General features: G+C 36.4%; 1 long non-coding RNA gene across 1 annotated transcript; it reads left to right on the forward strand.

Annotated features, from left to right (window-relative positions):
* The first annotated feature begins 201 nt into the window (after positions 1-201).
* On the forward strand, positions 202-5,899 carry LOC135213825 (uncharacterized). The gene is made up of 3 exons (XR_010314221.1): positions 202-316; positions 1,660-1,783; positions 4,399-5,899. It is a non-coding gene; the product is annotated as an uncharacterized LOC135213825 (long non-coding RNA).
* Positions 5,900-24,768: the final 18,869 nt, after the last annotated feature.

A 24,768-nucleotide genomic window follows, 5' to 3' on the forward strand; every position in this document is an offset into this window, starting at 1 on the left:
CAGAATCTCAAAGAAGAAGAACAAAAAGAAAGTAGTCCACCTTTTTATGATTTTGTTTTGCGAAACTACTTACGGAAATATTCTTCAATGTTTGCTATATGTCCATGGATATATGATAAAATAATATTAAGTACAGAACTAATGTGTTTATAACGTAGTTTCCGGCATCCTAGCTACAGTATTCTTCCGCCTTAGTGGCTGTGTCAATCTACTGTCACTTGAACTCAGTCAGTTCCTGTTTTCCAGTGATGGCGTCGCAAGCGGCCGTCTCTATATCTCGTATTTACGCCATTTGGAAGTTGATCACTTGACCAAGGTTAGTAATCCTAATTCCACTATTATTACGCCATGAGTAGTGTAAGGTCGCTTATTTTTTTTAGGCAAGTTTAGAGTTCTCGTTAAAGAAAAATGTGAAACAACAGCCTGCAGATGGTAATGTTGGCACTCCATTTTGATTTGTAGCCTACTTAACCTAAAAGAACACCCTCAAGTTTTGCTGTCATGTGCAAGGAACATATATTTTAAATAGGGTATGAAACTGACAGCTATTTAAGGAGCGAAGGTTAAATGAAGTTTCTCATGTGACTTTTGCCTCATAAGCAAGGGGTCATATGTGACAAAACTAGAGAAGGTGTAACTCTAAAGTTGTGGCTTTAGTAACTCGCACTTTTATTCGTAGGCTATTACAGAGTAAAGTATACATAGAGTAACTAGAGTAGATACATCCAACCTATAGCAAGCTACTGTGGGTTGTAAAACATGCCTTGGCAGAGTGCTATTTGGTTATTAATAAGGGTAGATCTATAGTACTATTCCGTGGCGGTTTTTCTATGCAGTTTTACCTCCTGAACAAGAATTTTAAGTAATTTTTATTCGGACGACTGTAATTAACCCCCAGGGGCTCGTACCAAACATGGCAAAATACATTAGACGCCCCAATTCCTGGTGGCTTTCGTATTCGCGGGGAGGAATGATGCGGTCACGCGGAATGCTTATATAGAAATACCTTAATAAGGGAAGTTTCGTGGGATATTTATTATGGAAATACTACAGCATACTAAGCTCTCTGCTTAGGGTGTTGACCAATCCTAACTTAATGTGTATTAAAGTCATTAAACCAATGATGAATTGCCTTTATAAATTTCAGTACATATCACAGCAAGGTAAAGAAACATAAGGCATCTTCAGTAATATACATAGTAACATCCATGTGTTTAGCTAATCAAAACTTTTCACACTACCTGTGCAACAATATTATTAAGTAATAAGGTAATTCTACAGAATAGTCCCGCACGGACTGCAAGGAACGTAACCGTGGATACGACATCCACTAGGGATTGGGGCGTCCAATGTATTTCGCCGTGTTTAGTACTGGCCCCCGGGTGTTAATTACAGTCGTCCGAATAAATATTACTTAAAATTCTTGTTCAGGAGGTAAAACTGCATAGAAAAACCGCAACTGCCATAGTCTAGGCCGCCGCGGAATAGTACCCTAGATCTACCAGTAAGAAAATTACAGAATTGCTAGATGTCTCCTTATCTTGCAATAATGTGTACCAAAATTCCTTAAACTTACTGTACAGTATTATAAAATTTTGGATGATTTAGTGAAACCCCTTTATTTTGAATCCTTTCTATTAATTTTATTACCTCTTCCAGATGCATCTTGAAATTGGAGATTTAAGTGATGAGGAACATTTGGTTATAAAAGTCTGCCAACATTTATTAAGAACAAGAGATCTCCCAAGAAATATGCTGGGTACAGTAACTGGAACCTTTTAAGGTAAAAATGAGATGTGTAAAGTTGAAGGAGATTCTTAATTTCTTTCAAGGATACAGTAATTTCAATAGCGGGGGGGTTTCTAGTCATTACTTTATTTTTAACAAAAAAGCTGTAGAAACATTTTAGGTTATGATCATAAGCTTCACGACAGGTTGGCCCTGTTTAATTAACTTTGTATAGATTATGCATCAAAACAATATCTTGATAGAACGTAGAAAGACAGCAAAATCCTAAATTAGCGTAAAAATTCAGAAATTTGTCGGAACTTTTGTTAACTTACAATTCACCAGATCTTGCTCACATAGGTTTTGCACCTCAAGTTCAAAGGTGACTTGTAAAACATTGGTATTTTAACGTTCTAAACTAAGAATAAAGTTTGTGAGTTAAAATTCTAGCTAAACTACTTTACAACTAGAAAAGTAGTATATAGGCTTTTTCATCTTTAGCCTTACTCGAGTTAGTATATTATGGTTATTTGCTTGCCATTGTTTTTAAGTTAATTGCTTTCCTGCAAAAAAAAATGCGGGAAGTTCTAAGGGGTTTGCCCAAAACTATACCAGCAGGATTAGAAAGCCAAGAACTCTTCTAATTTAGACGTATCACAAATTCATCAATGGTATGAAAAAAAATTTCCAAAGCCTTAGGACAAGTATTTGTTTCAGTTTGAGAAATTGATAAAAAGGAAGTCAAAATGCAGGGAATCTGCGTAACATTAGATAATGCTGGTCAAGAATTATTGAAAGACAGGATAGTCAATGGGATTAAGGAGGGAAGGAGGGTCACTGGATCAGGGTTAGGATATATCAGTTAGTGGATTAAAAACGGATATGTTGGTCAGTGGATTAGGTAGGGATAGGTAGAGGTAGTTTACACTAGTCAATAAATTAAGGTAGAGCTGGATAGTCAATGAGTTTTTTATTTGCATAGTTAAAGTAAAATAGTGTTTGGTTAGTCTATTAGTAAAGGTACAAGTAATTACGAAGTGGATTAAGGTAGTGGCTGGTAATTTGTTTGGTTAATCAATGAACTAGATTAGGATGAAATAGTAATCATGCGTAAGGTCATTTTAACATGAAAAGACAGTTTTAATTGAACATGCTGTCAGATTTTATAAGACTAGGAATTTTTCAAAACATGTCTAATCTGTATCATATTTTGAGAAGGCTGTATCATTCATTTATTTGTGATGAATGAAAACCTTACGGGCTACATATCAATTTTCATATGGTACTGTATCTGCTGCTGCTCCTCACAAATAGTTTGTGGTCCTTTTGATTTTATGTATCTCTTGTTATCTTTCTAGTCACCAGTGTGGCATTTCCTTGATTTATCTGGTGAGCATTATGAAAGTCTAAGTTAATAGTGCTCATAACATTGATACAAAGAGTTAAATGGATTACAGTACCATTTGGTCAACATGAGTAAACCTTTGCTATGTAAGAACACTTTTTCCCGTTTTGACATTCTTAACTCCAGCTATTGCTTGTGATTCATGTAAAAATTAAATCTATTGATGTTCAGGTTTATTTAAAGGGAGCTAAAGCCCCTTTTACTGAATTGACACCAAAAACTGAACAGGTTGTAAGTAAAGTCGAACCACTGATATATTATAAAAGGTTAGCCATGGATTTAAAATGAATTTGAGTCCATGGGCTAATCCAGGATGAGACAGTCAATGGATAAAGCTAGGAAAATGTAACCGAGTCGTTATTTTTGGATGAAGGTGATACTCGTTATAAACCATAGAATAGTACTGTGTAAACTAGGGTAGGCTAACCATTGGATTCAGTTAAGACCAGATGGATTAATGGGGTACAGGTAATTATTGAGTTCATGGAGACCACATACTTCATAGGTGAATGAAGGAGTATCGGTTAGGTTAGTCAATGCTTAAATGACGGTCTTCTGAATCCCATTAGTTAATAAATACTTAGGATTCGTTGGAATATATTGCAAAAATTTTGCACAGGGGACACCCTAAGGGGGTAGATAATGGGCTGGAGCAGTATGCAGTGGTCAGTGAGTAAGTTAAGTTATGGAAAACAGTGGTTTCAAGGTTTGACGCTTTAGTCAGTTGGTTCTTAAGAGTGTGTGTAACGGACAGAAGTAAAACTAATTTGTTAGTTGGATATTGTACCTGTCATTAGAGTGGCTTAAGAATAAATGGCTTTTCACTTTGTCAGTATGATTTATTCAGTGGGTCATGACAGAATTTACAGCTAAGACTGAATTGATCAGGGAAGAGTTCAAGGTGATCATGTCGATCATTGGATTAATGCAGGTTAAACTGTGAATCAGTACAGGATGGATTAGTTAATGAATTGGATTTTGCATGCAAAAGAAACCTGATTAGAGTAATTGACTTATTGGTTAGGCGAGGTAAAAAGACCTGATTTGATTAAATGTTTTGTAAATGTTATATTCAAGCTACATTGTGATGAAAAGGACGCATCGCTTTCTAGCACTACATCAAAAGATGGGCAAAATTAATTTACCCGTATTTGTTGCATGGCAAAACCATTATATTAGCATTAAATATCTTGCTTAAGAAGTGCGCAGCTAATTGTGCAAAGATTGAGGTACATTGAACAGTTAACGACATATCTTTTTTACAGAATGAAATGGAGAAATAATTTCTAGGATTTCGCTCCCAATATAAATGATTTACAGAAGATATTCAGCAGAACATATCGTATCGTTTACCATGAAGAGTTCATTTTGACGGCGAACTGAAGACAAGATGCAGTTGATCTGTGAACGACTTTGTAGAAATATCACCAACAGTTTCCGATGACGACGAGAAATTTCACTGTCAAATTGTGCTTTTGATCTGTACCAAGCACTCTGAAGCTCCGTAAACCTGTATAGTGCTAAATGCAACTGTGCTTCTATTATCAGATTCCATTGTAGTATTTTAAAGCACTTATGATGTGTTTAATGTTTTGATGGATCCATGACGGGATTAATGTAGTGGTTTAATGCACTTGTGAGCTTTTGGAACGAAGTATTTCATTTTCATTTTAGGAATTTTACCTGTCCAATGTAACAGGCTAACAGCTCTGAAATATTGTTATTATGCGTTTGTCTATCTACAGAGCTGTTGATTTTAGGTTTATCGGTCTACAACAATTTGTCTACAACCACTCACTCATACATCTACAGTTACAGTTTCTTTACAATTTGGTTTCTATAAAGTCTAAATAATTCTGCATATTTTGTCTTGATGGTTGGTGCGTTGGTAGCTGTAGCGATTTTTTTCAAATATTTGAATTAAATGACTTTCATTTATTTAATTAGCTTTTAGAAATTGTATATATTAAATTTAATAGATAAAATGCTTATATTTAAGGAATAGCGTATAACCTTTTAGTATTTTTTCTTAAATTTTGTTAATTAGTACGCTTTTAATTTTCGTTTCCTGAAATCAAATTTCTCATTTTTATTTTACCTTGATGTACCCTTGAAGGAAACTAGAATCTGTAAGTAATCTGTTGCAGAAGAACTGAGTTTGTATACAAACTGTTACAGAATGTTAAAGATAAATTGTAATTGCAGAAGGATTACCTCAGAAAATAATCCTTCATGCACCATAAATTTCATAGATTTTGGAATTTTACAATTTATGAAATAAGTCTGTTCTCTGAGCTTTGTAAATGTAATGCTCTTCCATATTTATTTTGAGTTAAATCCTTTTGAGCTCTAACGAAATGTCAGTTTAGTGCTTCAGTATGGTGATAAGTCATGAGCATTGGTGTCACTGCAAAGGTTTCACAGTATTATTGATATCCTTATAGAAATTGTTATCTCATTCAATCCTATTACATCCAACAGTTTTGTAAGATTCAAAGTATAACTGCCAATCACTAACTGGACTTATTGATATTTTTTATAAAGTGTTATCCTAGTCAGTTCTAGTACATCCAATGGTTCTGTAAGAAACGCAGTAACTGCCAGTCACTAGCTGGACCTAAGTTTATTAGTTGGTGTTTTTTATTAAGCTAGCCTTATGCCAGCACGGGCTCTTGCTCATAGAGCATCCCGTAGGTGTAAGTTTATATATGTGGAGAATCAAGTTACCGAATGGGGATGGAAAAGGAGTGGCAAGATTTTACTGTTAACGGCCATATTATTTTTGTAGTAATGGTGTAACCAGATAACCTGAATTATAACTGTCTTCACTTTTGTAAAGAGTTTAATTAACAAGTTTTAAAGTTTGCACATTTTACACTGGACTGTTATGTTTCATGACCTAAATCGGTAGAATGATTTTTACGAAGTTACCTCATGTAATGATAATTTAGTGTAATTCCAAATGCTTTTGCACGATTTCTCGTCAGAAGCAACAATTGAGAAGCATACCTGTAATTGCTTCAAATTTTAAATTGAGCTTAAAGGTAATTAGATGAAAAGAACCAGCGTAGCAATTAGAGGTCTTAATTAACTCAATTGTATTGAAGAAACTTCATAGGATCGTGATTAGAATCAGATCAGCAGTTAGAAGCCTGGTTGACTTTCGCGTCATATATTGCAAATTACTTTGTATAAAGCTGCTGTTGCTGTTGTTTAGATTAAGCAAATTTTGTGTTGGAATTGCTCTTGCTCTTAGAAACTTTGAACTGTGACTCGCTTATTTGCGTGAAGAACAATCGAGTAAAATCTTTATGACTGAAAAAGGAAGTAGTCTTTTAAAATACATTCATCTGGAAATTGGGTATCGAGTGAGGCTTGGTTAATATTTCAGGTATTCTAGTACACGTCTAGGTCGAGTAAGGAAACTGGACATGAATGGCCAGACTGTGCAAATGGGGAAATATCTCTTATAAAATTTTGCCACTCAGTTTTCCATATGTTCCGTGTTTGTTTGTTTTTAATATGTCAAAGGTCAGTTTCCTCAAGACCTTTTTGTTGTATTTTAATAATAATAATAATAATAATAATATGCTTTATTTCGGCTCGGAGCCATATACATTGAATATACAAAATACAGACAGTAGCAAACACAATCTAGATACATGTGACATGATAAAATAGAAAAAGAAAATGAATAATCGGCACTTATCCACACGGTAGCTGAGTAGCATAAAAGCTAGTAATCATCATACTGGTAATAACAGTAATAATATTGGTGAGAAAAAAAAAATATGCATGAGAGTAATAACAGATGGTGCAATATATTATATAACTCAAATTTCAACTAGACCTTAGGTGGTTACAGTAGTCAGGTCCAGAGGGCTTAATACATAAATTAAATGTAAATAAAACTTTAACTTGATAGTAATCACAGTAATAATGAAAAATTAAAATATCAGCAATAAATGTAATAATGCCAAAAACTGCAGATGACATCTTGCCAATACAGAGATTAAGTCCTTTAGGGGACAAAGGCCTCATTTTCCCATCTTTCCCACAATTTTGATTTTCTTCTTGCTTCACTCCTTAGGATGCTTTGTATGAGCGAGTTGCTGCTGTTTCTCACTCGGGTTACCAGACTGGACATTGTTCGCCGAACAATGATTTTTAAATTGTCCAGGTGGTTTTCTATGAACATCTGTGTGGCGGAGTGGTAGCGGGGAGTGTTTGTGAGGGCGTTCTCAGAATGTCATTGTGCACAACAGTGATGCGTCGCATGGTCTCTCGGGTATAGTTCGTCCAAAGGGAACACCCATAGATACTGTAGCAGTACGAGCGGAAGAGCAGCAGTTTCACGTCTCGGTGACAGAAGGCAAACCTCCTTGCAATCATGTTGCCCGCTGCACATAGTTTACGACGCCTCTGTTCAATGTCTGCCGTATCTTTTAGGTCGTCGGTGATAATGTGACCCAAGTACGGAAATTCGTGCACAAATTCCAGCCAATGGTTTCCGAGGAAAATTTGAGGTTCTGCAATATTCTTAAGCGATCTCGGGAGCAGCGACATGCACTGGGTCTTTGTTTCGTTGTAGATTATATCAAATTCCTCTGCATATTGGCGGCAAGTGTCGATGAGTCGTTGGAGACCTTGCACTGATGGGGAAATCAGAACCATATCGTCGGCGTAACAGAGGTTGTTTATAGTTGTTTCATTGACAGTGCATCCGATTGGGAGCGAGTTCAGTTTGACGTTCAAGGCATCTGTGTACGTATTAAACAGGTATGGAGAGAGAATGCCCCCTTGCCGAAGCCCGTTTAGGGAGCAGAAGGTGTAAGATAATACGTTTCCCCATTTGACACAGAATTGCTGTGTGGAGAACCAGCAATGTAAAATGCCAATTAGATATAGGGGTGTGCCCCTTTTATGCAGCTTCAGGAAGAGCTTCAGGTAGTTTACTCTGTCAAATGCTTTTCTCACAAAACAAAGGAAACCAGGAGAGGCTGATGATAGGTAGTAGTTCAGCAATTCTTTCAGTATGTAGATGCAGGTGTCGGTTGAGTGGTTTGCTTTAAACCCGAACTGGTTGTCAGTGGTGTGTAGAAAGGGGAGAAGATTCACTAGAAGAACAGACTCAAGTATCTTCGATGCGATCGTTGTGATTGCAATCGGCCGGTAGTTGCCAGGGTCAGCTGCATCCTTTAGCTTGTTTTTGATTAATGGTATCAGGTGAACTAAGAGTAGGGAGTCTGGAAGAAACCGGTGAATTATGCACGCATTGAATAGGGCAGCTAGCAAAATGTAAATTATCGGATGGCAGAGTTTGAAGGCCTCTTCAGGAAGACCATCACAGCCGGGCGATTTATTATTAGGTAGGCTGTTTATGGCATCGCTGATGTTACCTGGCGTAAAACGGTCTGCAAAATGAAATTGAATGTTGTCAGTAAGGAGGTTATCTACATCCCTTCGGGAATCTTGATCATTTAAGCAATTCAGGATATTGTTGAAGTGATCGCCCCACATATTTGCAATAGCTTCGTCTCCGACTGCTTCCCCTACTCTCTGTGATAGCTTTTTAGTTTTGGGATTAAAGACTGGATATCTTTCCAAAGACGAGGATAATCACCAGATTCTAAGTTTTCTAGACATTGCATCGGCTCTTAGTTGTTTTTCATATAACCTGCAGTGCTTAAGAGCAAGTTTGAACTGCGCTCTCGCCTGTCTCATTAGCAATGCAGTGTGCCCTTCCCTGGGGCTACCATTTTGCCTCCACAGTAAAAACATTTCTCGTGAGTATGTATACAGATCTTTAACCAAGTCATTCCATCCAGGAATATTACGAGAATTACCTTGACGAAATCTGTAGGCAGTCCTGCCCGAAGCAAGCAAAGCGGAGATTATGTTCGAATAGAATTCATTCAGATCCCTCTTGTGGTGGTCATTTCTACAATTTGTGTTAGTACAAAGAAGGCGTCTGCGGTTGAACTATTGACCGCAACCTGGTTTCCGTGGTCGCTCTAAAGTATCTGATTTTCTCTTGGTTTTTAAAATCCCAGTTTACCGCTGGTGGGCGATCAGTTAGGGGGTTCACGGGTAGGAGGGGAGGGCGGGGTACTGAATGACACCTGTAATGGGATGTGATCGTAGCCCGTTGCAAGATCATAGCGAATATTGCAGGTCATAATAGAATCATGAAGTTTGTTGGGGATGTTATTGCAGTGGTCCAGCCAGGAAGTTGTAATAGCGTCCGCTCTATTATGTACATATGAATAAGAGGAGGGAGGGAGGAGCATAACATCGCTAATTTGGAGAGCATGATTTTGACAGAAGCGAGTAAGTTCATTATAAAATTGTTTTGTGGGGTGGTGAATTAAGGTCCCCTATTATACAAATATGATCAGCAGGAGAATCATGAATAATACTGTGTAACTCCCCTAGGATCATGCAGTAATGATCAAAATTATTGTTATTTTCCCATCCTGGCATATAAACATTGATAATTAGGATTTTAGAGTTCCCTATTGTCACTTGAATCCCCAGCAATCTGTCACTCCTGTAGGTCATCACCTTTATCGTATTGTATAACGATTTGTGCCACAGGAAAGAAAGGCCTCCTTTTCGGGCGACCGGCTAGGATTTGGTCTGTAACTTGCATCGATGAAGTCGAGAAGGTTCTGAAGTCTTCATGAATTGAATCGCAAATGGCAAGGTCATGTGGCCAGAGGAGCGTTTCTTGCAATGCAATGATGCCTTTGAAATTTTTACAGAACATGTTTAGGAGAGGAATGTTCCGCTTGAGGCCAAAGATATTCCAAGAGATTATGTTTAATGTATCCATGGCTACTCACGAAGATGGGAGATGAATGCGCTGATCATTTGGGTGGATGGGGGGTTAGCCAGGGGGAGTGGGCAGTCACTCGCCGTGGGCGGTTGGCTGGCACTTGCGGTGGAAATGACCCTGTTGGAGTGTCAGTAAGTTCCCCTGGGGGTGGTTGATCCCGGATTGTCTGTATCTTGAAACTAATATATTAGGACCGAAATTCTCGCCTTTAAGAACGTCGAGGTGTTGAAATAGGCAGGTAATCCTGTAAGCCACATTTATGTTTAATCCTGCATGGGGAGTTCGTGGGAGATGAGTGGGTCAGAGCCAGTGAGAAACTTGACTCTCTCCACTATGGCATCTAGCGTCACCGATGAGCGCAGATTGTGAATTACTATGTGACATCTCTTCTCAGGTGTCGGGCGAGGTGAAACACGAATGTTGGGCTCCGGTCCGGCGGCCAAACGGGAGGTTCTTCTCTTCTTTCTGCTTGTTTGTATCTGCCAGCCGCCAGACCCCTCATGATCAGTTTCATCTGCATCTACGATGGGGGGTTGGGGGGTGGGGGGAGAGATAGGGTGGGGAGGATTACGAGGGCTAGTAATCATCACCGGAGATATATCTTCCACCGGAGGGGTACTGGGGAGGGAGGGGAAGCGGTTGGTTGGGGATCCAAACAGTCCCCTCGGAACGGGGCACTTCCTTGTTGCTGGGAGGCGAGGAAAAACTGGATGCTGCATTCGTGGTAGTCTGGTGGCTATCAGTGCGATTGTCTATCGATCCCTGCACCTCCTTTGATCGCATCCCAGATCCGTGTGAGATTACTTGTTTCCACAGTTTTAAGACTGTCTAGGGATTCCTGTAGTCCTTTGATCAACGTCCCAGATTCTTGATAATTTATCATTTGTCTCCTCAATTTTTTTCTGAGTTTTTTCCAATTATATCTGAGAGAGATTTTGCTGTTTTGAAGGCGCTTTCTGCCGTGTGGTACACCGCAGGTAGGCTTAGTCAGCAGGGCCCTTTGGTGGCAGGTTGTAAGGGTCATCGGCGTAGATTTCCACCGAGCAGGTCTTTAGCCACTTAGTGATATACGATATTTTTTTTGTAATAGAGGACAGTTCTTCGCGGATCGCTCCTTGAGAATGCTCTCTGGTATCAGATCTTTGCATTTCGTATATGCAACGTTGATTTCCTCATCGGAGAAGGCATCACTGACAGATTGTATAGCGGACTCGACGTCGGAACGGTTCGATTGGTATTGTAAATAAAAAAGACAATTGTATGCGAGTACGGAACTTGTGTGTGGGGCACAGGCACCGGTAGGTGCAGGGTCACTTGCGCAAACGGTTGGAGGTTGGTCGGGTGACATTTTTGCGGTAAGGGAGGGTCAAGCACTAACACATACACTGCATTCTTTTACCTATTTCACAGGACCAATAGGCCTCGAGTAGCTGTGATTTGAAAGATTTCTAAGGCACTGATTGGAGCAGAGAGAATATTAGAATATCTGCCGTTGCACAACACTCTCCGGCTTACACGCCGGGTATTACGTGGAGACACTATTAACACATTGCTTACTATAAGAGGTATAATCACCAAGGGCGAAAAACCCTTCTTTTCTGTGAATAAGCGCGAGAGAGACCTCCAACACGTCCGCACCCCACACGCTATTGTACTCTCTCTCTTATTTTTAGTGTTAATTATGCTGGCCACTTTAAACCTTACTAAAACGTGTGACTAAAGCTAATGGCAGTTTACTCCTTACTTTTAAAGAGATAATCCAATCTATGATCTATGTAACCATATTTTTAAACAGCTAATTACGTCTTCGTCCCATATACCATAACTATCAACATGTTTTTAAGGAGTCGTACGCTGAATCTTTAAAACAGTTCGTTATAGTACAGTAAAATTTTATTACTTTTCGTACCAGTAAAAAATTTTGTAAATTTCCATAGGTTCACTGGCTTTTTATAATTTCATCTGGGTAGGTTAATGTTTCCTAAGTTTGCTTTAATGTAAATTTGCATTTTATATATGTACTGTATTCTCTCGATAATCGCGACATCCCATAAACAACGCAGAGATAAGTGAAGGGATGATCAGAAACTCGTTTAAAGAAATTAAGAAATACTCTGACAGTCAGTAATGTAATAGAGAGGCGTGAGAAACGCATTCAGTCTCTCGCTCTCGGCAAGGAAATCAAGTTCACTGTTGTCCACTTTAAAAAGGACTTTTTTTTTATAAGGTTCTTGATTGTTTTCTGTTTATTTTTCCCTCGTACTCTCGTTGCGTTTAATTGTGTCAGAGGTCTTCTCCTTTAGACTTGAAATATGGTATAATTATTCACTGAAAATGTCATGTTTTCGACACCAAGCTTAAACTGCTCATTACTCCAGTCACACATGGCATAGCAAATCCTCGTTTAGAATGGCCGAATTATCTCGCTGGAACTTTAGTCGTCATTTCAAGTATTATTTTTAGCTTGAAAATAACAAGTATCTGTAGTAATGGTGTATTCATTATGTACCAATTATCTGCTGGTTTTTAGCGTCTTCAGTTTATAGCGAAAATAAACAAATAACTGCTTCATGCAGTTAATTACTTAATTTAACTAGCAACGTCTAACATCTTGTTTAACTGGCATAGATAAAAGATTAATGTAGTCTGTAGTCCGGAAGATTTAGGAAAGACTTATTGCTAGAGTTGGGGATGGGGTTAATGTTACCTTTGTCCTTTGTTGTTCTCAAAATGTAGTCCTAAAAGAGCAAATGATTCTCGAAGGAAAGTGTCGAGGGAGTTGTTAAGTTATAAGGAAAACTAAAGAAAAGATTAGTACATAAAAAAAGGAACAAGGGAAGCACTTAAAATCCAAGAAAGTATGAGTTTTCAAGGGAAACTTAGAAGAGGATCGGTTTAGCAAAGGACGCTTAAGGGAAATTGTTGTTGTTACAAGAAAAACTTAAGGGAGGAATATATCTCATAAAATGGATCACGTGAAGATAAATTTCAAGAATAATGAACATTTATGGGAAAACTTCAGGGCTTTATGAAAACATGCCGCAGACGGCCTAGAGAGTGTGATAGCACTTAGGAGAAAATAATGGAATGATGATCCGGATGCTAATTGTTACGCATGATTTTTTTAAAGGGTTGTGATTAAGGGTTTATTTTTATAAGGTAGGTGTCGAGAGATTTTAATTGAGTTTCTCAAACTATAAATAATACTGATTTAACTCAATTATCTTGGATAGAAATTTGACCAATAAAAAATCTGCTGTTATTAGATTGAAGTAGAAAAGACCACCAGGTCTAGCATAAAATATATAGTTCTTTTTATTACTAGGTTCTAGATATGTTTTATGCATTAGTGATTAGATAATTTTGACGAATTACAAGCTATAATAGAAGTACTAAAAACCAACAGCAGGAACATTATGAAAATTTAAATACCTTTTTCTGTTTTGCAATGTTTGGTTTTATTTTAATGTAAATTTAAAGAAATATCTCTTATCCATGTATGCATGTTTTGACGTCAAGAGGAGCCTATGTGAGGCTTCCATTGTTTGTCAAAATAGTGATAGTTGGTTATTTATTATTTACGAGATTGTTTACTTGTAATTGTGAAATTATGTATCGCCAAAAGATTTTTGCATTTTATATTGCAGTTAATAATGGATATTTGATAAGGCCAATTATTTATGGCAAGTTGGTAAAAGAAGCTACCCAGTTTAGAGTCGAGTACATCATTTCCATTGAAAATCTTTGGAGTATCTTGTGCTTTTCTTGTACGGATACAAATGCTCTTATAAGACCCTGAATAATGAAAGGTTTATAATATAAACAAGTGAATGTTTATGAAATGGATCGAATGCGACCAGAAAATATGTCCTTGAAAGTTAATGGGCCCTGCATTAAATATTAGCGGCCGGTAATAATCTTGTTACTACAACTAGCATATTATGCAGGTCAATTATCTTTCAAGAACATGCTTTCCGTGCGCACTTCATCCATTTTGTTATAAGTCACTTTATTATGATATTTTGTTATTGGAGTCTTAATATAGGCTCAAGGTGCTCCATAGATTTCCTATGGAAATTATGGATCTAGTACAAAACTGCTTCCTTTACCAATTTGTCATAAATAATTGTCTTTATCAATAATTTTAATTGCAGTATTAAAATAAAGCTACTTTACTCATACTTTCCAAAAATGTCAAGATTTTTGCTGTATGTTTTTCATTCAAAGCAAAGCAACTGTCAGTTATGCGGAATGAGTGTTTATTTAGTGAGAAAATAAAATTCAAATATGCAGTATTTACTTTTATTTATAAACACTCTGGCAATAAAAAGAAAAAACAAAATACAATTGAAAAAAAAGTACGTAACAAAATAGATACAACTACTTTAATAATTTTTTTTTCTCCCACAATCAGCGTTCATATGACAGAGTATTCTCCCAAAGCGGTCCCCCTGCCTCTTCTGGCACCAGCATATGCCTTGTTCACGCCAAGAGCTCATGAAATAGATCTAGATTTTGACTAGCTAAAATTTTACCACACATCCATTCAGACTCCTTCTTTTCCCCCTGATGAAATGAGAGCAGTACTTCCAAACGGACTGAACCAGAACCCCGTAATTCATATTGGACACCTGTCCACTTCATAAAATCCAGCTGTCTACAGGGTGGGTTAATTCCAGACTCATTTTAATTACTGAAGTAATAGTCTTATTTAGTTTATTAAAGTTGCTAAAAACCTCCGCAGTGAAAAGCATTTTTAAACTCAAGACCCTAACTTAAATTGGAAATCTCTGTCAATGAAAGAAATTAAAGTTGAGCTCACTCATATATGGACTCAGAGATTTGTAAAATCTGGTTAAACAAACCAAAGACGATTCGGTCGAATTTTTAATGTAGGAGACCGAGTGCCAAACATGAGATAGGTTTCAGTACAAACAGTATTGTCCATTACAGTTGAAATACGAATACACAACAAAGTCAATGAAAAAAAAAAATGGCTATCAAAGTCATAAACCCCATTTTCTTAAAATTCTCAAGCGCCCCAGAGGTCAGGAAGCAACAGAAAACGGGTTTCGAGTCAGGAGTTACACTGCAAAGCATAATCCTACGCCAAATAAGACGTTTTCTTCGTTATTTTATGAACAAGTTATTTTCTGAATAAGTGCGTTTGAAATTCAGCATTAGAGGTCACACTTGTCATGACTGTGTGTGTAAGTAGTGTTTTTTAAATACAAAAAAGTAAATAAAAAAAAAAAGGAAAAGGAAAGCCCACCAAGGCCCTACCCATTCCCACATAGCAACCGAACACTTGAAATCAATTTACTTGCTAGTGAGCAATGTTACTGGGCCCTTGAATGCTTTCCTTGTCCTTTCTTTATTTAGTTTATTTCAAATTTTACAGAGAATAAAACAATGATTGTGATTTCGAGATATCTAGACCAGTCTGAAGGTTGTAGAAGTTGAATGCTACAGCATCTGAATTATTATTATTTCAAAGTGATTTCAAGACAACACCAAGTTAAACAAAGTTAAAGTTTATACTAACTAAAGCGAAGAAATGATTAACTTTACGTAAAGATTTTGGTAAAAACAAATTATTAATATGGAGACAATTTAAAAAAAAAGGGGGGGGGGGGGGCGGTGGTTGTGGGTCACCATCAGTTCCATGAGCAATTTCAACACGATCCATTTACTCATGACACCTGAAGCCCTCTCAAAAGCAGACAAGATTCACAAATGGCCAAGATGCCTCCTCTTGATTTAATGCCATTTCATGTAAATGATTGAGTCAGGTAAAAGAGAAGAGACGTGCAAGACTACTACCCTGACTAACCAGTACTTCTTCCTCCAGCAGGCAGCCAGATCGGACCGAAGTACACATTCACCTTACACATGGACCGCCAAATAGCTTTAGCTTCATCTGTGTAACAAGTTCTCAAATAGGAACCCTTACGATAGCAACGTGGAGAGGGGAATTTAACATTTCAAAGAAGAAACTAAAACAAAATATCTACATGAAATCTGTAACTGAAAATATTTACTCGGGGAACGCTAACTAACTACAGTACAAGCAGATGACCACTACCTTGAAAAGAGGTGCACTTAAACAAGAATAGTTTCGTTATTTCAATTCGTATATCACCGGAAACAAACAAAAACACTAACTAGATAAAACCATGGTCTAAGAAACGAAATGAAGCAACCTGTATTGTACCACCTGGTGTTCACATTCTGCAGAGATGGTTCTTTGATACTCAACTCATACTGGTCGTGTATTACTTTAAAACGATAAATTTATTCACAGATTTTCATTCTCATCAGGATTTTTTTGGCATGACAACCATGAACACAGATCACAAGTATATGAGAGAGAGAGAGAGAGAGAGAGAGAGAGAGAGAGAGAGAGAGAGAGACTTATTTTCTATAATGGAGATCTGTGAGCTTCAGAAATACGGAGCATTTGGCATACTTTCTTCAATCATTGACATTGAATCGGACCTATCTATAACACGAACTTCGACGACATTTACGTAAACCGTTATTCACGAGGCCTGGGAAAAGCCATGAGTTTTTATTTTAACTGAAAGGTATCTGATAAAGACTACCAAATTACATCCTCAATTATTGAGTATGTGTATTTTTATTCTCAGTAGTTTACCATGACATTCAAGTTCAATAGCAACGTGAGAGTCTAATTCACTATTTTACAATCTAAAATAGGTTCTTTGCAAATTACAAAAACATTACTAACAACTGGTCATTTAGAGACAAAGAGATTTTTCATGGCTTGCATTTAGGATCTGAGAGAGAGAGAGAGAGAGAGAGAGAGAGAGAGAGAGAGAGAGAGAGAGAGAGAGAGAGAGAGTAGGCGTAAATACCGTTCCAGACCCTTACCGTTATTTTCAGTAATGTCTCATCAATACTGAGACTTGATTCTTAAAAGACAGCTCAGCAAACCATGGAATTTAATCTTGAATCTTTCATAACGAATAACCAGATAATTATCTCTAATGAACTAATAAATTTCAATTTTATTATGGAAATGTAAATTATTAACTTGAAAGAAATACTACGAGATTTTCATTTATCGATTTTGTATGATGTTCCAGCAAGGCAATAAAACCGGATATCTCATATTGATGGAGAGAAGATACAGTATAAAAAAAACAGCAAGTCTTATTTCAATGGATTCCAAGATAAATTTTTAACATATAAATAATTTTGAAAATGTAAAGCATTGGCAAAGGTTTAAGCGAGAGTGAAAACAGTTATGTTAAAAGAAAATTTGAACATTAGTTTCTTAGTTTTGCTTCAGGCCAACGACTTATACAAGGATATATGAACCTTTTTCCTTCTCACTCCAGAGAATATTTCTTTCCGAGCTACATAATGTCCGTACGAAACCCTTCCTAATTCGTAACTAACTACTTAGTCCATTACTTAACCAAAACAATTATAGCTATACCATCACTTTTTGTATTTGCGAACAGCTTATTTGCCTTGTCTTTCCCAGTCCAAGAGGAAATGAAAGAAAATGAAACTAGAAAATAATAACCTCTGTATAACAAGCGCCACACGAATCACTCAAAACTAGCACATGGTTACCCTAACTTCTTGTAATAGCATCCTCTACGCCTTCAGTGTACAAGATCTCAACGTTTCCCTATGTCAACCTACTTCATTTAGGGGCAGTCAACCTCTAACGTCAAAACTGCAAATGTTTTGGACCTTTCATTGCACTCTATACTGATGTGCATGAAATAACCAATACAAAAACATGCGTGAGCTTGGTGCATTCTAAGAGAGTGGGAGGGAGAAAGAGAAACCTCAATTCACAATATAAAAGTCAGTAACTACAACGAATTTAATTTGCTACTGGGATTACTCCAAGCTCTTGCATGGAGAGAGAGAGAGAGAGAGAGAGAGAGAGAGAGAGAGAGAGAGAGAGAGAGAGAGAGAGAGAGAATTTTAGGCCAAAGACCAAGCGCTGGGAAATAAGATGTCATTCGGAGATGAAATGGAAATTGACACTACGAAGGTTTGCAGATGCACTATGAAATAATTGTAAGAGAGGGTGGAAAGTCAGATGGAAGACAAAGAATATGAACGGAGATATATTAAAAGGAAAGAAAGTTTGTAACTTACAGCCGAAGGTACGGTGCAAAGACCCTTAAGTAATGCCTACAGTGCACTATTACTACTACTACTACTACTACTACTACTACGAGAGAGAGAGAGAGAGAGAGAGAGAGAGAGAGAGAGAGAGAGAGAGATTAAAGCATTATGATGTAAATTTTGCTTGTTAACTCTTACGCAAGTCACGTCTTCAGTAAGATTATGTTCCTTCATACCTCCCAGTAATGTAAAAAATATATATCTCCGGTAACCAGCTAATTGTATGTTAAACTTCTATTATTTGTTTGTTTGTATGGTGTTTTTACGTTGCATGGAACCAGTGGTTATTCAGCAACGGGACCAACGGCTTTGCGCCACTTACGAACCACGTCAAGAGTGAACTTCTTTCACCAGAAATACAGATCTCTCACTCCTCAATGGAATGGCCGAGAATCGAACCCGCGACCACCGAGGTGAGACGCCAATACCATACCAATCACGCTGCTGAGGCGCTTTTAAACTACTATTGCAAGTATTTACAATGGAAAAACTGTGAAGGTAAACTACACGCACAATCTTTACCAGTTTAATATTTTTAAATTACGCTTACGTTTCATATTTCCTCTTAATTTTCCAAATTTTTCTCACATTGAATTTGAATCTTTTGGGGGGGCATATTCGTGGGAGGCACTGATATGTAAAATTCCATTAAGAACAATTATCTGAAAATTATAGGTCAAGTTTGAGAATCCCATTTACCGTACTATCGTAATTCCGCTTGGATTGCTCATTTAATAATTTTTTTTTTGTCAAAGATGTGTTTTAAAGAAAATAAATTAATATTGCTTGTCCTTATAACTCACATCATGTCTTCGAAAATTCATACAGGGAAGCTGAAAATGTTCCAATGATAATGATTAGGAATCATTAAGTGATACTGTCGTAGTTAAGTACCACTTGTGAGTGAACTTGTTTGGTCCTTTTATAAGAATCGAGCGAATGTAGTGCCTACGTACTTGGAAAAAATGCTGGGTCATACTTGATAACAGGCCTGGTTAAGTGATTGGAAGAAGAAAACTATGAATTTGCGGTGATTTATTACTGAACAATGTAACTTTTCTGAATTGCGTTATTCTACTTTAAAGAGTTCCTGTGCGCATCAAACATTTAATGCCAGGGCAGATAATTTCTGCACATCAGTAATAAATGCCAGTTCATTTGAAAAAATTAAATATGCCAAGGAAGTTTACTACATACGAGCACCTTTACAGGCACCACATCCTAATAACCAAAGGTGCCAGAAAATTTGTACTATAAAAAGAGTAACAACCAAATACACAAACTCTTAACAGTTTTCGTACCAACAAGACCGCTCTCTCTCTCTTCTCTCTCTCTCTCTCTCTACACACACACACACACACACACACACACACACACACACACACACACACACACACACACACCTGGTTAGTTCTCATACCAACAAGATATTTAAAAACTTGATACGCAGTTCGGTGATTACTGCAGTTCTTTATCCCTCCTTTATGTCGAGTACACAAATGGCAGAAATCTTGAACAAAGTGAACATTTATGAGGTCAGCTGGATCTCTTTTCAGAGAGCCCAAGTTACCTCAGCGTGAATGAAAGCATTGGAATGCAAGACTTAAGAATGGCCCTCACATCAAATTACTTCATGAAATTTACGTTACACACATTTCATTAACTTTTAACCTGAATTGTCATTAACCTTTAATTGTTCACTAAACTTCTGCAAAAACAGTTTTAGCTGATTTCATAGTAACTTCAAAAATACTCACGCATAATCTAGAGATTATTGAAATCACAATTTTTCTTTTTACATAAAGATGAATGTCCACTACTTACATTTCACGGCTCATGACAAACTTGATGACAATTTGTTGTCAAGTGAATTGTTGTGCATACATATTCATTCATGACAAAATCGAAATATCAAAACCTGTACACTTGGCATTAAAATCTCCCACATCAAGATTCTTTTGAATTTAGAAGAGCATTGAATTTAACAGAATTTTAAACAGTTTAGATAATCAGCAAAAACTTCAATAATTTGAGGCATTTAAGCAACTAAAACAAGGCATGACAAGACAATTAATGTTCATGACATTCGCAGTCTGGATAAAACTTACTATAACAAGACTGCTGGAAATGTTAAGTAGACACAAACCCAACTTGTTTAACAAAGCAAGATATCAGCATTTTGGCAGTGCATAACCAAATTAACATACAATAGACTACTGCTCTCATTACACCAACAAAAGAATGATAAAGTTCTGTACATGGGAAATTCACAAACAGCCTAAATGGACGAGTAGTTCCTCTAGTCAAAAGAAAGGTCCTCTTTATGGACTCCTTGGCCCTTAAATGGCGAGGAACTAAGTGGCAAATACGGATGCTGGATGAGAGAGGGGGGCAGGGGGGAGGAAAATTCGTCAGCCATATGAACGATGAGAGTGGATTACTGTTTTTTAAAAGTCTTTTTTTAGCATTTCCAGTTTGGATGAGGGTATGATTTAAGGAAAGGGAATGGGAGATCTGTAATCGGTAGGAAGCAGCAGTGGGTAGGGGGATGGGGTGTGGGAAGAGAAGTTCTGTAGAATTTAATGCTAAATGTAGATTCTGTGGGAAATCTCCCTTACTATTAATATTTAACATTTTATTCTTCAAGGTAGGTAAGTTCATGTAACCCGAGAGAGAGAGAGAGAGAGAGAGAGAGAGAGAGAGAGAGAGAGAGAGAGAGAGAGAGAGAGAATTTTTGAGCAATGGTCGAAAATACTCAAGATATGATTAATTTTGAAATAAAATGGGTATGCCATTACAAAGGCAACTGATTTCAGCCTCAAACATTTCATACTTATTAAATCACAAAAATTATATTACACCAAGAACACTGCATCATTTACCCATTATATTTACACGTTATATCATCCAACATTCATGCTTCAATTTCCCTTAGCTGCAAATATCACAAGCTTCAAACGGAGTATTTCTCTGAAAGTGGAAATACCAATTTTACCTGACTATGATACCCTTATTCCGTAAATTTGTCATCCAACTCTTTCGAAGAGTCGCTAATTTTAACTCTTTATTCTTTCATACGAATTTTGCTTTACAAAATCAATCAGCCATTTTTAGTATTCCAGTTGCAATACCATTTATAAATCTTTAGTTTATGTTTGCGATAGAAACATTCTTAAAATCTAGAGTGGTAATCAACACTTGCCGTAAGTAAAGCTTCATTTTTCTGCCAATACGAGTAAAAATTCACGAAAACTGAATTGGTAAATTCGTCCACGTGCCTTCCACAACATTCTACAGTACTTATATTCACTAAAGTTTTTTTTAATCCAATCACATATATACCTATATTCCATAACCCTATACTTTCATTCACATATATTCTGTAATTATGCTATTCCTTCAATTATTTTTATTCCTTAACCTGTACTCTCATTTGCCTATGTTCCATTTACTTATGTTCCATAACCTTTACTTTCATTCATATCCATAAGCTTTACTTTCATGTATCTATATTTCATAACTAATACTTTTATTCATTTTTAATCAAGAACTTGTTTCATCACAAATATTCTATAAGTTACAATCGCAATGGCCACAACACTTCTCACTTGTACATTCAATTACCAGTATTTCATGGAACTTAAATTTACCTTTCCTCCACAATTTACACTGTCTCTAATCTATACTCGATATACTTTCCTTCCATTAACTAATATTTTATCACCTTGAGTTCCATTAGGTAACTTTTCATAACATTGCATTACATTTCCCAACTTTTCTGATCATCCCATTTACTTCAGCAAAAATTCCTTCAGGGGAACGAAAATGTGTAAATTAAGAGAGAGAGAGAGAGAGAGAGAGAGAGGAGGAGAGAGACGATGAGACGACGGACGAGAGAGATGAAGGCAGAAGAATATATTAAAAAAGTGTTAACATCAATGTAAAATAAATACGAAGCATTAAAAGCTAGACTGAAATGGAGGAGAAAGTCGACTAAAATTTAAAAGTGGTCGACAGTTCATTGTATTCTGTTATTCTTCGACGGATTTAAAAAACAAATACGATTCTCGAACGCTATTATCCTTAATAAAATTCGGAATACAGAAAGAGCGGAGAATACGTTATCCTTGTAACAAAAGGTTTTAATGGAAATTACAATATATACTCACTGTCCTTGAAAACATACAAAAATATAAACAAGAAAATGAGAACAGTTTAATTTTGCAATTTGGACATTATAGAAAATTATATTATGATCTATTATACTTATAATGAGAGACTTCAAACACAAAGAGTATTGTGGTGAGTTATCACCCTTAATAAAATTCCAAGTACAAAAGAGGAACCAGCAAATAAGAAATTATCCGAAGTGCATCACTGTAAAGTAAAACGTTTCATGGGTAAAGTCTAGTTATACTATTTTATAATTCTCCAGGTGAATTTATGAAAGAAAGAAGGGAGGGGTTATATGAGAACTACATGCATACGTACCTTGAAATCAATAGCAGTTACAGAAATTCTCGTTTAAATGACACAAACTCAATAATACAGGTAACTATAATTAATCTATATCTCACTCTCATCAATTACAATGTCTTTGGCTATGGACGTTTAACAAAGAAATGCCTTTTGGCTTATTTTCAGAGGCCTTAGTACACACTATTATAAAAGGTTTGAAAAGTTTTCATTCATGTTGTACTTTGTATTGGGGGACGTTAAAAATCAAAGTAAAATTGACTATATCTATTAAGAGCATAGGCAACCTTGAGCACCTAGTAGTTTTAAATACCATAAAGGCAATAACAAAACATTCATAAACCATAAATGAACTGATATCTAAGCAAACATAACGTGAACATTTAATTTCCATTGGGAAACAGTCCCCCCTCTGAAATACTGCTTTAAGGACTGAAAAATCTAGGACTGTAAACCAAAGAGTGCCATGATAACCTCTGTCAAACACGGGGGGACATAAAAAAACACGGAGTGCTCCAGGAAAATCCATAGACCAGGTGACCATAAACCCTCCATAAGCTAAGGACTGAAAAAAAAAACAAATTACTTCCCTAAAATTGTTTATAGATAATACTAAAGCCATTGTGCAAAAAATAAACTGAAGATCTACAGAAAATCGTTCTGATACTAGCTAAAGAAATTGCCGCCACCAGTGACTCAAAACTAGTCATTACTACGTCATAACTCAACCAGTATGTTACTACTTCCAGCAGAAAGCAAGAGTCATGATCCTCCCTAAACAAGTACCAACCAGCGAGAAAAATGAATCTGGATTGCGGCTACTTAAACTAAAGAAATTAATCAAAATGTCATAAGCTGAAAACAGTTGACAAGGCACGACAATCTTTAATGATCTTAAGTTCATAAAGTGCGTATTGCATCTGAAGGCAAAGACTTTTGACCAACAAATATCAACAGAATAGAAAACCATTAGGAGAAAGCGTGATTTAATTTAGAAGTTTACAATATTGGATTAAAAAGCAAAAACTAATGCCACTAATATACTAAGCCAAACAGATTTCTGTTAATATTCATAATAAGAGGAAGATCATATCAGAGAATTAAATGGACGAAAAATATATCTTAAAAGAAAAATCATGACCCCACCACACTTCAAATTTGATGCTGAAACTAGTTGCAATAGCTAAGTTAAAGTTTACAACAATATCATGCTCTGAGGCAAGATCAACAAGCAAAGTTAAAATGATGTTTCACGGCTTCTGGTAAAATAACGTTTTAAAAGGAAGCATTTACGTATTTATTCCATAAAATTGTTTTCCAAAGATTCCATAATGCTTGCAAGGTTGCAACATTTAATTCTTATGAAGCATGAACATTTTAATATTAGTAGCAAAATATTTATTTTCTTAAGTTTACTTGCATTCGTTGTCACAATGCTGATTGTGTGCTTTGGGCGCATCAGAATTCTAAGAGTCCATGGAAATTAAACTTTTGAGTTTACTTGAAATAGAAATGTATAGCCTTACAGAAGTGGTTAAACGACTGTAGAATTACAAGCACAATGGTCCAAGAAAATTAAAACGGTGGCCTGTATAACTGAAAACTATTACATAACCTTGTCCTAGTCACAGTAAAATCATCATAGTCAGCAATAACATAACTCATATAAATAATAATTTCCATGCCAACATATTGCTGAGTGTGAGATTTAAAATTGAAGCTATAAGTGAGTTACACATGACCCCTGATTAAAATAGGCAAATGGTGATCAAAGTTTTTCCAATATGTATAAGGCTGTGAATTATTAGGATACAGTGATTTTAGATTTAAGTGCTTGAGATATTCATACGAAAAACTGACAGCCATATGTTTGAAGTGATACAATGATATTTAATAAGAAGAAACTTAACTGGTATCATATTATTAAAAATTTTTGGAACTTAAGCAAAATCTATAAACACACAATATAACTGAAAGAATCAACTTTAATTTATCAACAAGCCAGTGTCAAGGTACTTAAAAGCCCCATTGTAAACAGCAAGAATTTTTAAGACCAGGAACTTCGTTATACTTTAAATCTTGTTGTATGGAAATTCCACTTGCACCGCAGAAGTTTTTCTTGAAAATTAAAATCCTTAATGTCCAT

Source organism: Macrobrachium nipponense, chromosome 43 (genome assembly GCF_015104395.2).
Source record: "Macrobrachium nipponense isolate FS-2020 chromosome 43, ASM1510439v2, whole genome shotgun sequence".
In the NCBI taxonomy this organism is placed as follows: domain Eukaryota; kingdom Metazoa; phylum Arthropoda; class Malacostraca; order Decapoda; family Palaemonidae; genus Macrobrachium; species Macrobrachium nipponense.